We start from the raw sequence: 15,554 nt of genomic DNA, 5'->3' as shown, positions 1-15,554 counted from the left end.
TGATGGTCTGATTAAGGACGTGAGATGGTTGGAATCTTAAGGTCCACACCAAAGCCATTTAGTCACACATCTTTGTTCAAACCGATGAGGAACCGCTCGGTCGTCTGTGAAGGATATGACATTCAAAGGTATGGGAGCTAATTTTTTCCTAGTTCAATTTTAGTGCCTCGGAGATTGGAATAGGGTGATTAAAGGAGGGCCCTAACTTTTGCGCAATGTACCCGTGTTGTTAGAGGAGTATAAATGGATTCACCAATGTGTAGGAGTACAAATTGGATAAATTCCTTTATGGGATCGTACACAGGGATTACCTGATGGTCTAATGGGGAAAATGGAGTTAGCAGAGAAGGTGTCTAGAAAGGTTGGATGTTCTCTGTTTAACGTGAAAATAAACTAGGGGAGAATTAACACGGCTAAGTATCGTAGGGCCCTTGTTTTTGTCGATATAAATAAACCACTAGTTTTGTTTGTGCCTTTGATCTTGAAGGAGAAGAAAAGATACCCAGGGTTATATGAGAAACTTCTAGATTTCTTTTACTTTTGTGTCCTTGTTGGCCATGTTTTGGAAGAATGTGGAGATGGTGTTCATGCCGTTAAGGATTGTGGATGGGGGAATGACTTCTTTGGCCTTTCTAACCAGCACCAAGCCAAGGTAGCGGTGGACATGGTAATGACCGAAGTGGGAGATCGGGTAAAGGACGAGGTAGAGGAGCTGGTGGAATCCAAACTAAGGAGAAGGATGACATGGACTTGGGTCTAGAGGATGCGAATGATCATGAACACTAAAACCTCTCATGCTAACTTAGGCAAGGGTGGAAGTGTTGAAATAAGAGTACCGATGGTAAAAAAACAGGAATGCTAATAAAGAAGACAAGAGTGCAATGACTACCCCTCAAAAGGTACTAGATAAGAAAAGGAGAAAGAAGGATAGGAAAGTTGAAGATGATCTTGACGATGATATGGGGTTGACGGCATGCTTGTGTCGATCAACATCGCACTCATGACATCTAGTCTTTTCCGTATGCTCGTTAAAAGACATGATGTAGTCGTTGATGCAAGCGTGGTATTTTTGTGCGGTACATTGAGAGGGCACGTGATTCTCTTAGCTTCGTGTAGACTACTAGGACACATGTTCCCGACGGGAAGATGATCTTTCCAGTATTTCAACATGTTGTCGATGATTGTGTCAGTCCATCCGTATTTTGCCTTCATCTAGAGAACATCGGGAGCTACTCTCAAGTGGGACTCCTCCAACCCGCAACATGTGTCGTACAATGGAGTATTTGAATCTCTCTCCAGTTTCTCCAGCTTTGATTTCCGTCCAACATTAGCTCCGCGGCCGCCAGTTGTATTTTTTAGAAACAATTCTTAAACATGAGGGTCCCGGAAGACTAAAGTTAGCGGCACCTCCGTGCACGAGTCTTCTACATTTTGTTCACCATCATACTGATCTACATCATCATGTGCAGCAACCTCTTCGTCATCGTCAATGTCATGATGCCTTTCTTCCCCATTTCCAGCTGATACCGCTGCCCCTTTGACCTCTGCATTATCATTTTCATCACTCATCCACTAAGTGTGGCCCTTCATGAAAGCACTCATGAGCAGGTGCCCCTCCAATTTTCCCGAATAGGGGTCGAGCAATTTCCCTCGTTTGCATCTTCGACATAGACACAATATCTTTGTGCAGTTATTTCGATACATGTCGATTGTCGAGTGTTTTTCAGATATCTCATCACAAAACTTTCCCCATCTTGACGGCCATTCTGGCCTGCACGACAAGTGATTTGATTAGAACCAACGATAGGTTTTCACTGAAAATTTTGGCATGACCTTGCTAGAAAATAGGACCTACGAGGAGCGCCAGAAATTTGCCGAAACAGAAACATAACGAATCAACATTTTATAACATCCTTCCGTCGTAAACACAGGCAATCAATATATGTGCAATCGGATTTGCCAACTTCAAAGTTTCATACACATAGCCGATTTCATCCGCAAATTGTTGATTAATCACCTATTAGGTTGATATATAAGTAGACGAGATCGAATATCACCGAGACGTCAAGTCAACCGAGTGGTATTGGGATCTTATTTTCTAGATCTAGATATTAGAGCGATCCATGCGGGACTGATAGATCTAGATCTTGATAGAGGGTGTAGGGTGCATGTAGGAGAGTGGGATTTGCTAAAAATATATCAAAAGTTCTTGGTTAAATTGGCTAAACTAGGGGTAGGGGAAAGTAATTTGAAAGGTGGGGAGGGTCGGATTTGAGTGGGGGAGGAGTGAGAAGTGCGAGAAGAGTGAGGGAGTGCTGCTGTAAAAATATGCCCAGGTTACCATCGGCACACCAAAATGGGGGTGCGCCGGCGGTAAAGTGTGCACCACGGCTGAATTATCATGGGCCAGTCCTAGGAAATACCGCATATGAATCAGCCTGGTGCTGCGTCGGGAATAGCATTATACCGTCGGCGCAGCACCGGGACGGTGCACCGGTGGTATTTCCTGGGCATGGCCAGGACTCCTTTTATCACCGGCCCAGCCAGCCTGCGGTCCATCGGCAGTAACATATTAGCACCGGCGAGCCTGAAATGGCGTGCGCCGACAGAAAATAGCACCATTGTGCGTATTTGGTGGTGCGCCGGCGGTAATCGTGGGCCTAGAGCTGTTTTCCTGGTCCTGATATTGGTATACTATAACATATTTTTCTTCCCATCACCCTATAATTATGGGGTGTTTTTTACCCTTACTATTGTTTTTTCTTTATCACTTTACGGTCATCTATGGGTGCTGGAAAAAAAAATCTAAGCCGTGCCGCTACAATAGAACTTTCACCTATCGGCAATCTTTCGTATTCTCTTCATGAGTTGAATACCCTAGCTTTGCTATGTGCACCTAGGCATAGTTGCTTCCAACTCTATTGATCAAAGTCTTGTGATATATGAGTGTGCGGTACTTAATGCAATGTCCTAAATATAGACAATGATATATTATACAAGTGTAAAATAAATCAATTTAAAAGACTTAACAAAATCATGAAACTAAAGTAGTTGTAAGCAATGCGATACCTCCAACATTTGGTAAGTTTTGTTATTTTTTCGTAGCCTGAGTACAATATAGTACTCCCTCCGTTCCATGGAAAATTATCTAAAATTTATTTAAATTCTGATATATCTAGACGCAAAATAGCATCTAGATACACTTAAATTTTGATAAATCCCAGACAAGTTTAATGAAATAGAGGGAGTATTTCACTTTAGGATTTTGCATGGTGATAGAATGGCTACATCTATAATTTCTTCAGAAATTCTTTAAACTTCAAAAAGTTGAATTTGGAATTTTTTTAACAAAGAACATGACCCATAGCTCGGGCTCCATTTGAGGTTTACATTGTGCTTTTTGGTTAATTTTAAAGCAATGGATGCCTATAAGTTCAAGTCTGAATTATATTTTTGAAAATGCAAACCATGTAAAGTTTGACCGATGTTTTACCAAAAATAGTCATATCCGTTGATAGATTTTTGTAAAATTTTAGTCAAACTTTACTTAGTTTGACATTTTATTTAAAATATAATCGTTTATTAAATGAGTATATCCAATCCGCACGGCATGGAGTACACGACATCGATCACGAGCACATACACGACATCGATCTCCAGAACTCGTCTTCTGCTAGCTGCTCATGCTGAGACCTGCGCCAGGAAGCTGGCCTCGAAGCCGTCGACGAGGTCCGGGTGAAGCGCGACGGAGACCTGCACCGCGCCGGCCGGCGCCCCGAGGAGCGTCGCGTCATCTCCGGGCTCTGGACACCGACACAATCTCCACCCTGCTCGGCTGCCCCCACCCGAAGTGCACCTCGTACGCCATGAACCGGTGGGACGACCCCTGCTTCGCGATCCTTTCCCGCGGGACGCCTCGGATGACATCCACCCACCGGTCGGCGTCGCCCAGCGGGTCCTCCTCCTCCACGTGCTCCCGGATCGCCCGCCGAAACGCCGCTGCAGCGCGCGCGAGCCCGTCGTCATTGTCACCGTCGCGGCAGACGAGGTCACCGGTCGTGGCACGCGCGTAGCGGACCTTGATGCAGTTCCCGAAGAAGCCGGGTTCCAGAGCCGGGCGCAGGCGGCGGCGGCAGTCCGCGGGGAACAGGAAGAACTCCTCCTCGTCTTCGGCGGCGGCGGCGGCGTTGTCCACGGACTTGGCGCGGGCGATGGATGTCCACAGCAGCGACGCGATGGCGACGTAGGTTGTCGGCGGGTGGTTCTGCTCGCTGTAGAAGGATAGAGGGGGATATGCAGAATATGATGGATGTTGTATTGCACCTCATGGGCGAGTATATATAGAGTACAAGATTTAGAAGCTAAGAAACCTCCCAGGGAGATTATGGAAACAATCCTAATACAATTCCGTGTAATCTATAACTACCAACCCCGCAGTCGTAGCGGTAGCGACGTGAACAACAGTGGCGTCGCGGACGGTCAGACTGGAGAGAAGCCGAAGGTAGGAACCAACAGGCTGACACTCCCCTGCAGTCATAGCGGGAGCATCATGGACGGAGTTGCGTCGCGGATGCTTGGACTGTAGAGGAAGCTTGTGAGGCGCATGCGAGGTGGTAGCCCTTGTGCAGATGTCGAGGGAGCCGAGGGCGTTGGGCGGTGCAACCTTGGTCGGGGTAACCGCGCGAGGGGATGCCGTGGTCGATGTCGTGGTCGGGTGCCGGTGTCGAGGTAGCCGCACATGAAGCCGCAAGCGCATAGTGCGCGAGGAGAGTGACGGAGACGCGTCGAGGCAGTCGTCGAAGAGGGTGTCGATGCCGAGGTCGATGCAGTCGGAGCCGTCGAGGACGAGGTGCTGCCCTAGTTTTGCCAGAACTAGGCACACGTCGGGGACGAAGGCATACTCCAGTTTTGCCAGAACCGAGTACGCAAAGACGAAGGCGATGAATGCGAGGCGTCGATCCGAGCTTGCCAGGCCCGGGGACGCGTCGGGGACGAAGGCACGGGCCGGTGTTGCAAATAACGGGCGTGCGAGGGCAGGGACCATCATGGACCATGCGCAGTGTCAAGGGGACCAGCAGAGGAGGCCTCCAGAGCAGTGGCGAGACGCAGAGCGGCGAAGAGGGAGAGGTGCCGATACAGTCCGCAGTTGTCGGAGTAGACGAAGTAGTCGAGGACGAGACGATGACGCTGGCGACGAGGTCGTGGTGGACGGAGACGTAGAAGGCGGCGATACCAGCGGCGGCCAGGAGTGGCCATGCTGGATGCCTAGACTGTAGAGGTGGTCGGCGAGGCCTGCAACGACCAGGAGTGGTCATGCAGGTTACCTGTGGAGGTGCGGCGGCGGTACTCGAAGTAGGCGAGGAAGAACCCGGTGGCTTGATGTAGACATTGCGCTGACGGTGGCAACCTGCGTCGATGGGGCGGCGCGGTACTAGCCTGGAACGTCGGTGCGCGGGGGACGGCGAAGTAGACTACGTGCGGTAACGTCACGGCCCGAGGGGCCGACGTAGTTGCAGGGCGCGAGTCGGTGCAGCGGCGGGAGGCCACCAGCGACGTACACGCCTGGAAGGCGCGTCGGAGGCTAGTGGCGTGGACCAAAGGTGGCGGCGCTGCGGCCCGAAGGGCGACGCAGCGGCAGCCCGTAGCTCGATCGGTGGTAGGCGCGTGCTCGGGGACGTGCTTGGCGGAGACGTGCGCATGATCGGTTGATCAGACCGATGGCAGCGCTGTACGCGCCATACCGTGGACGACGCGCAGATCGGAGTTGATGGCGGCGTTGTCGATGTAGTCCCGGTCGATGGTGACAAAGACGGACCGGCGATGGAGACCGCGTGAGCAAGAACAGCCTGCTGCGATGCCCGTAGGGGCGCCCCGTGTGCGGCGCGTGCGCTGTGCCGTGCGGTTGATGGCCGATGCAGATCGATGCCGTTGTTGGAGTAGAGGCGCAAGTGGACGACGATGATGGGCGACTGATGCGCGTAGATGTACACGTCCGTTGGGAACCCCAAGAGGAAGGTATGATGCGCACAGTGGCAAGTTTTCCCTCAGAAAGAAACCAAGGTTTAATCGAACCAGGAGGAGCCAAGAAGCACGTTGAAGGTTGATGGTGGCGAAATGTGATGCGGCGCAACACCGGGGATTCCGGCGCCAACGTGGAACCTGCACAACACAACCAAAGTACTTTGCCCCAACGAAACAGTGAGGTTGTCAATCTCACCGGCTTGCTGTAACAAAGGATTAACCGTATTGCGTGGAAGATGATTGTTTGCGAAGAAAACAGTAAAGAACAATTGCTGTAGATTGTATGCGATGTAAAGAATAGGACCGGGGTCCACAGTTCACTAGAGGTGTCTCTCCCATAAGATTAAAGCATGTTGGGTGAACAAATTACAGTCGGGCAATTGACAAATAGAGAGGGCATAACAATGCACATACATGATATGATAAATATAGTGAGATTTAATCAGGGCATTACGACAAAGTACATAGACCGCTATCCAGCATGCATCTATGCCTAAAAAGTCCACCTTCAGGTTATCATCCGAACCCCTTCCGGTATTAAGTTGCAAGCAACAGACAATTGCATTAAGTATGGTGCGTAATGTAATCAACAACTACATCCTTAGACATAGCATCAATGTTTTATCCCTAGTGGCAACAGCACATCCACAACCTTAGAACTTTATGTCACTGTCCCAGATTTAATGGAGGCATGAACCCACTATCGAGCATAAATACTCCCTCTTGGAGTTAAGAGCAAAAACTTGGCCGAGCCTCTACTAATAACGGAGAGCATGCAAGATCATAAACAACACATAGGTAATAGATTGATAATCACCATAACATAGTATTCTCTATCCATCGGATCCCGACAAACACAACATATAGTATTACGGATAGATGATCTTGATCATGTTAGGCAGCTCACAAGATCCAACAATGAAGCACAATTAGGAGAAGACGACCATCTAGCTACTGCTATGGACCCATAGTCCAGGGGTGAACTACTCACTCATCACTCCGGAGGCGATCATGGCGATGAAGAGTCCTCCGGGAGATGATTCCCCTCTCCGGCAGGGTGCCGGAGGCGATCTCCTGAATCCCTCGAGATGGGATTGGCGGCGGCGGCGTCTCTGGAATGTTTTCCGTATCGTGGCTCTCGGTACAGAGGGTTTCGCGACGAAGACTTTAAGTAGGCGGAAGGGCAACGCGGGGGGCCACACGAGGGCCCCACACACTAGGGCCGCGCGGGCCCAAGCCTGGCCGCGCCGCCCTAGTGTGGCGGCGCCTCGTGGCCCCACTTCCTTTCCCCTTCGGTCTTCTGGAAGCTTCGTGCAAAAATAGGACCCTGGGCGTTGATTTCGTCCAATTCCGAGAATATTTCCTTACTAGGATTTCTGAAACCAAAAACAGCGAGAAAACAACGAACTGGCTCTTCGGCATCTTGTTAATAGGTTAGTGCCGGAAAATGCGTAAATACGACATATAATGTGTATAAAACATGTAGATATCATCAATAATGTAGCATGGAACATAAGAAATTATCGATACGTCGGAGACGTATCAGCATCCCCAAGCTTAGTTCTGCTCGTCCCGAGAAGGTAAACGATAACAAGGATAATTTCTGGAGTGACATGCCATCATAACCTTGATCATACTATTGTAAGCATATGTAATGAATGCAGCGATCAAAACAATGGTAATGACATGAGTAAACAAATGAATCATAAAGCAAAGACTTTTCATGAATAGTACTTCAAGACAAGCATCAATAAGTCTTGCATAAGAGTTAACTCATAAAGCAATAAATCAAAGTAAAGGTATTGAAGCAACACAAAGGAAGATTAAGTTTCAGCGGTTGCTTTCAACTTATAACATGTATATCTCATGGATAGTGTCAATGTAAAGTAATATAACAAGTGCAATATGCAAGTATGTAGGAATCAATGCACAGCTTCACACAAGTGTTTGCTTCTTAAGGTGGAGAGAGATAGGTAAACTGACTCAACAATAAAAGTAAAAGAAAGGTCCTTCAAAGAGTAAAGCATCGATTGCTATATTTGTGCTAGAGCTTTTATTTTGAAAACATGAAACAATTTTGTCAACGGTAGTAATAATTCATATGTGCTATGCATAATACTTCCTAAAAGTTGCATGTCTCATGCATAGAGTACCAATAGTGCTCGCACCTTGTCCTACTATCTCGGAAAACACGGATTCTCATCGCATAACATATGTTTCAACCAAGTGTCACAAAGGGGTACCTCTATGCCGCCTGTACAAGTGTCTAAGGAGAAAGCACGCATTGGATTTCTCGCTTTTGATTATTCTCAACTTAGACATCCATACCGGGACAACATAGACAACGAGATAATGGACTCCTCTTTTTAATGCTTAAGCATTCAACAATAGTTAATATTCTCATAAGAGATTGAGGTTGTATGTCCAAACTGAAACTTCCACCATGATACATGGCTTTAGTTAGCGGCCCAATGTTCTTCTCTAACATATGCATACTCAAACCATTTGATCATGAAATCCACTACTTCAGACAAGACGAACATGCATAGCATCTCACATGATATCCAACAAAGATAAAGTTGATGGCGTCCCCAGAAAACATGGTTACCGCTCAACAAGCAACTTATAAAAATTAAAACACATAACTACATATTCATCACCACAATAGTTTTTAAGCTATTTGTCCCATGAGCTATATATTGTAAAGGCGAATGATGGAATTTTAAAGGTAGCACTCAAGCAATTTACTTTGGAATGGCGGAGAAATACCATGTAGTAGGTAGGTATGGTGGACACGAATGGCATAGTGGTTGGCTCAAGGATTTTGGATGCATGAGAAGTATTCCCTCTCGATACAAGGTTTAGGCTAGCAAGGTTATTTGAAGCAAACTCAAGGATGAACCGGTGCAGCAAAACTCACATAAAATACATATTGTAAACATTATAAGACTCTACACCGTCTTCCTTGTTGTTCAAAACTCAATACTAGAAATTATCTAGACCTTAGAGAGACCAAATATGCAAACTAAATTTTAGCAAGCTCTATGTATTTCTTCATTAATGGGTGCAAAGTATATGATGCAAGAGCTTAAACATGAGCACAAAAATTGCCAAGTATCACATTATCCAAGACATTTTAGAATTACTACATGTAGCATTTCCCGATTCCAACCATATAACAATTTAACGAAGAAATTTCAACCTTCGCCTTGAACATTATGAGTAAAGCCTAAGGACATATTTGTCCATATGCAACAGCGGAGCGTGTCTCTCTCCCATACAGTGAATTCTAGGATCCATTTTATTCAAACAAAAACAAAAACAAAACAAACCGACGCTCCAAGCAAAGTACATAAGATGTGACTGAATAAAAATATAGTTCCAGGGGAGGAACCTGATGATGTTGTCGATGAAGAAGGGGATGCCTTGGGCATCCCCAAGCTTAGACGCTTGAGTCTTCTTAAAATATGCAGGGATGAACCACGGGGGCATCCCCAAACTTAGAGCTTTCACTCCTCTTGATCATAGTATATCATACTCCTCTCTTGACCCTTGAAAACTTCCTTCACACCAAACTTCAAGCAAACTCATTAGAGGGTTAGTGCACAATTAAAAATTCACATGTTCAGAGGTGACACAATCATTCTTAACACTTCTGGACATTGCACAAAGCTACTGGACATTAATGGATCAAAGGAATTCATCCAACATAGCAAATACGGCAATGCGAAGTAAAAGGCAGAATCTGCCAAAAACAGAACAGTCCGTAAAGACGAACCTGAAAGGGACACTAGACTTGCTCAAATGGAAAAACTCAAAACTAATGAAAGTTGCGTACATATCTGAGGATCACACACGTAAATTTGCAGATTTTTTTTTGATTTTTTTATAGAGACTTCTGCTCAAATTCGTGACAGACAGCAATGCTGTTTCTGCGCAGCAATCCAAATCTAGCATCAACTTTACCATAGAGACTTTACTTGGCACAAAAACATGATAAGGAGAGGTTGCTACAGTAGCAAACAACTTCCAAGACTCAAATATAAAACAAAGTACTGTAGTAAAAACATGGGTTGTCTCCCATAAGCGCTTTTCTTTAACGCCTTTCAGCTAGGCGCATAAAGTGCAAATCAAGTAATATCAAGAGATGAAGCATCAACATCATATTTTGCTCTAATGATAGAATCATAAGGTAACTTCATTCTTTTTCTAGGGAAGTGTTCCATACCTTTCTTGAGAGGAAATTGATATTTAATATTACCTTCCTTCATATCAATGGTAGCACCAACGGTTCGAAGAAAAGGTCTTCCCAATATAATGGGACAAGATGCATTGCATTCAGTATCCAAGACAACAAAATCAACGGGGACAAGGTTATTGTTAACCATAATATGAGCATTATCAACTCTCCCCAAAGGTTTATTTTTAGCATTATCAGCGAGATTAACATCCAAATAACAATTTTTCATTGGTGGCAAGTCAAGCATATCATAGACTTTCTTAGGCATAACAGAAATACTTGCACCAAGATCACATAAAGCATTACAATCAAAATCATTGACTCTCATCTTAATTATAGGCTCTCAACCATCTTCTAACTTTCTAGGAACAGAAGTTTCAAGTTTTAGTTTCTCTTCTCTAGCTTTTATGAGAGCATTTGTAATATGTTTTGTAAAGGCCAAATTTATAGCACTAGCATTAGGACTTTTAACAAGTTTTTGTAAGAACTTTATAACTTCAGAGATGTGGCAATCATCAAAATCTAAATCATTATGAGCTACAGCAATGGGATCATTGTCCCCAAGGTTGGAAAAAATTTCAGCAGTTTTATCACAAGTGGTTTCAGCAGTTTTAGCAATTTCAGGCATTTTTGTACGCTTTGCACTAGGAGTAGAAACATTGCCAACACCAATTATTTTACAATTGATAGTAGGAGGTGCAGCAACATGTGAATCATTATCATTACTAGTGGTGGTAATAGTCCAAACTTTAGCTACATTATTCTCTTTAGCTAGTTTTTCATTTTCTTCTCTATCCCACCTAGCACGCAATTCAGCCATTAATCTTATATTCTCATTAATTCTAACTTGGATGGCATTTACTGTAGTAGTAATCTTATTATCAATATCCTCAGGTTTAGCAGCCATTTTATTAATTAAAGAGGATTGTGATGCGGACATGTATGAGATTCGGGTTTCATCATTTGAAATTTTAGTTTGCAGACCAGAAATCTCCCTATTCAAGTTTTCAAGTTGATTTCCTATATTTTTCAACAAGGTAGATTGTTCATTCATAGTTTTAGTAAACAATTGATTTTGCTCATATTGTGATTGCATAAAGTTTTTAGTGGATCTTTCAATTTCTAGCATCTTTTCCTCATATCTACCATAAGAATTACCATAACCATTACCATTAGCAGAAGGATATGGCCTATAGTTATTACCAGAATTGTTCCTATAAGCATTGTTGTTGAAATTATTATTTTTAATGAAATTCACATCAACATTTTCTTCTTGAGCAACCAATGAAGCTAAAGGCACATTATTTGGATCAACATTAGATTTACCATTCACAAGCATAGACATAATCACATCAATCTTATCACTCAAGGAAGAGGTTTCTTCAACAGAATTTACCTTCTTACCTTGTGGAGCTCTTTCCGTGTGCCATTCAGAGTAATTTATCATCATATCATCAAGAAGCTTTGTAGCCGCCCCCAAAGTGATGGACATAAAGGTACCTCCAGCAGCTGAATCCAATAAATTCCGCGAAGAAAAATTTAGTCCTGCATAGAAGGTGTGGATGATCATCCAAGTAGTCAGTCCATGGGTTGGGCAATTCTTTACCAAAAATTTCATTCTCTCCCATGCTTGAGCAACATGTTCAGTATCTAATTGCTTAAAATTCATTATGCTACTTCTCAAAGATATAATTTTAGCGGGAGGATAATATCTACCAATAAAAGCATCCTTACATTTAGTCCATGAATCAATACTATTCTTAGGCAAAGATAGCAACCAATCTTTAGCTCTTCCTCTTAATGAGAAAGGAAACAATTTCAATTTAATAATATCACCATCTACATCCTTATACTTTTGCATTTCACAAAGTTCAACAAAATTATTAAGATGGGCAGCAGCATCATCAGAACTAACACCAGAAAATTGCTCTCTCATAACAAGGTTCAGTAAAGCAGGTTTAATTTCAAAGAATTCTGCTGTAGTAGCGAGGTGGAGCAATAGGTGTGCATAGGAAATCATTATTATTTGTGTTTGTGAAGTCACACAACTTAGTATTTTCAGGGGTATTCATTTTAGCAACAGTAAATAAAGCAAACTAGATACAGTAAATGCAAGTAACTAATTTTTTTGTGTTTTTGATATAGAGAGCAAGACAGTAAATAAAGTAAAACTAGAAACTAATTTTTTTTGTGTTTTGTTTAAGTGCAGCAAACAAAGTAGTAAATAAAATAAAGCAAGACAAAAACAAAGTAAAGAGATTGGGAAGTGGAGACTCCCCTTGCAGCGTGTCTTGATCTCCCCGGCAACGGCGCCAGAAAACAGGCTTGATGCGCGTAGATGTACACGTCCGTTGGGAACCCCAAGAGGAAGGTATGATGCGCACAGTGGCAAGTTTTCCCTCAGAAAGAAACCAAGGTTTAATCGAACCAGGAGGATCCAAGAAGCATGTTGAAGGTTGATGGTGGCGAAATGTGATGCGGCGCAACACCAGGGATTCCGGCGCCAACGTGGAACCTGCACAACACAACCAAAGTACTTTGCCCCAACGAAACAGTGAGGTTGTCAATCTCACCGGCTTGCTGTAACAAAGGATTAACCGTATTGTGTGGAAGATGATTGTTTGCGAAGAAAACGAGTAAAGAACAATTGCGATAGATTGTATGCGATGTAAAGAATAGGACCGGGGTCCACAGTTCACTAGAGGTGTCTCTCCCATAAGATTAAAGCATGTTGGGTGAACAAATTACAGTCGGGCAATTGACAAATAGAGAGGGCATAACAATGCACATACATGATATGATAAATATAGTGAGATTTAATCAGGGCATTACGACAAAGTACATAGACCGCCATCCAAGCATGCATCTATGCCTAAAAAGTCCACCTTCAGGTTATCATCCGAACCCCTTCCAGTATTAAGTTGTAAGCAACAGACAATTGCATTAAGTATGGTGCGTAATGTAATCAACAACTACATCCTTAGACATAGCATCAATGTTTTATCCCTAGTGGCAACATCACATCCACAACCTTAGAACTTTATGTCACTGTCCCAGATTTAATGGAGGCATGAACCCACTATCGAGCATAAATACTCCCTCTTGGAGTTAAGAGCAAAAAACTTGGCCAGAGCCTCTACTAATAACGGAGAGCATGCAAGATCATAAACAACACATAGGTAATAGATTGATAATCACCATAACATAGTATTCTCTATCCATCGGATCCCGAAAAACACAACATATAGTATTACAGATAGATGATCTTGATCATGTTAGGCAGCTCACAAGATCCAACAATGAAGCACAATTAGGAGAAGACGACCATCTAGCTACTGCTATGGACCCATAGTCCAGGGGTGAACTACTCACTCATCACTCCGGAGGCGATCATGGCGATGAAGAGTCCTCCGGGAGATGATTCCCCTCTCCGGCAGGGTGCCGGAGGCGATCTCCTGAATCCCCCGAGATGGGATTGGCGGCGGCTCTGGAAGGTTTTCCGTACTGGGGGTTTCGCGACGAAGACTTTAAGTAGGCGGAAGGGCAACGCGGGGGCCACACGAGGGCCCCACACACTAGGGCCGCGCGGGCCCAAGCCCGGCCGCGCCGCCCTAGTGTGGCGGCGCCTCGTGGCCCCACTTCCTTTCCCCTTCGGTCTTCCGGAAGCTTCGTGCAAAAATAGGACCCCGGGCGTTGATTTCGTCCAATTCCGAGAATATTTCCTTACTAGGATTTACGAAACCAAAAACAAGCAGAAACAAAGAATCGGCTCTTCGGCATCTTGTTAATAGGTTAGTGCCGGAAAATGCGTAAATACGACATATAATGTGTATAAAACATGTAGATATCATCAATAATGTAGCATGGAACATAAGAAATTATTGATACGTCGGAGACGTATCAGCGACTCAATCCGATCTATGATCGGTAAACCAAAAAAGAAAACGCCGGTCGAGCGACCGGTGATGCAAAAAAAAACCAATCTACGGATTGGAAAAAAAAGACTCGAGGGCAGCGGATCAATGGATCGGTGGACGAACCCTCATACGGGTTGCGCGGCCCGCGGAGTAGATCATGGAGATCGACCTCCCCGGGGGCGGCGCGGAAGCTTGTAGGCGGCTAGGTCAAGGAGCGTGCCGCTCTGATACCATGTAGAAGGATAGAGGGGGTTATGCGGAATATGATGGATGTTGTATTACACCTCATGGGCGAGTATATATAAAGTACAAGACTTGAAAGCTAAGAAATCTCCCAGGAAGATTTTGGAAACAATCCTGATACAATTCCGTGTAATCTATAACTACCAAATATACTCTAACACTCGCCGTCGCCGTTCTTGGCGGTGTGCACGATGCGCCGCTTCAGCGACTGGATCTGGCCAGCGGTGACGAGGTAGGTTCGTCGGCTCTGCCTCGTCCAGTCCGGCTCAGGGAACATGTTCACCTTGGGGCTTGGGCAACTCCGGCGCGGAGAATCGTACCAGATTTCGCGCCGCGGCCTCTGCTTTCGGGTGCCGCAGGAGCCCCGCCCGGTCAAACGTCGGCGCAGCGGCGCCGGCCAGCGAGCCCTTCCGCGACGCGGTCGACCAAGCCCGCATGAACTGCCACAGCGACTGCCCGTCGCCCGCCGCGTGGTGCATGGTCACCCCGACCGCTACGGCGCCGCCGCCGGCCGCGTGACCTGCACGGCCAGCACGGGGGCAGGCAGCCTGCCCACCTCGAGCTCCGGCACGAGCTGCAAGAACGCCTCGGTGTCGTGCTCCACGTCCCGGGCGAGCCGGCGCATGTCGGCGGCGTCGCCGGAGTACTCTGCCTCGACGAACTTGACGCCCGGGTGTACCGCCCCCGGGGAGCAGTCGATGGCAACGTCGTGGTCGTCGGAGCAGGCCGTGAGCTTTCCCGCGAGTGGGGTGAAGACGGCGAGCGTGGCGCCAAGGGAGGCCCGCATGCAGCGAGCTGGCGAGGGATGAGAACGCCGGGATGCTCGTGCCGTCGCCGTAGAAGAAAAGCCGCTGGATCGGCCGGATCGCGAGGAAGAAGGTGTCGAAGGGCGAGAGCCTGATCACGGCGTCATCTCCGGCCGGCTGATTGGCGGTTTGCTCCGGCTGGACATGGGTGACATCCAGAACTCGCACACGGATGTTCATGGCGACACCACACTAGCAAGAACTTCGAGCTGCAGGATAGTGTGATCTGTTCGTGCAGACGCAAAGTGCACTGTTACCGCGTGCGATGAAAATATTGGCCGCTCGTTCCTCTTCCTTGTCCGCGCTCCCAAGACACGCGTTCGTCCT

The 15,554-nt window shown here is 45.9% G+C and overlaps 1 pseudogene; it reads right to left on the bottom strand.

The window, feature by feature from the left end:
- Nucleotides 1-3,681: 3,681 nt before the first annotated feature.
- LOC124669180 lies at nucleotides 3,682-15,435 on the bottom strand (annotated as a pseudogene).
- Nucleotides 15,436-15,554: the final 119 nt, after the last annotated feature.

Source organism: Lolium rigidum, chromosome 1 (assembly GCF_022539505.1).
Source record: "Lolium rigidum isolate FL_2022 chromosome 1, APGP_CSIRO_Lrig_0.1, whole genome shotgun sequence".
NCBI lineage: Eukaryota > Viridiplantae > Streptophyta > Magnoliopsida > Poales > Poaceae > Lolium > Lolium rigidum.
This window is presented reverse-complemented; position numbering and strand designations above follow the sequence as displayed.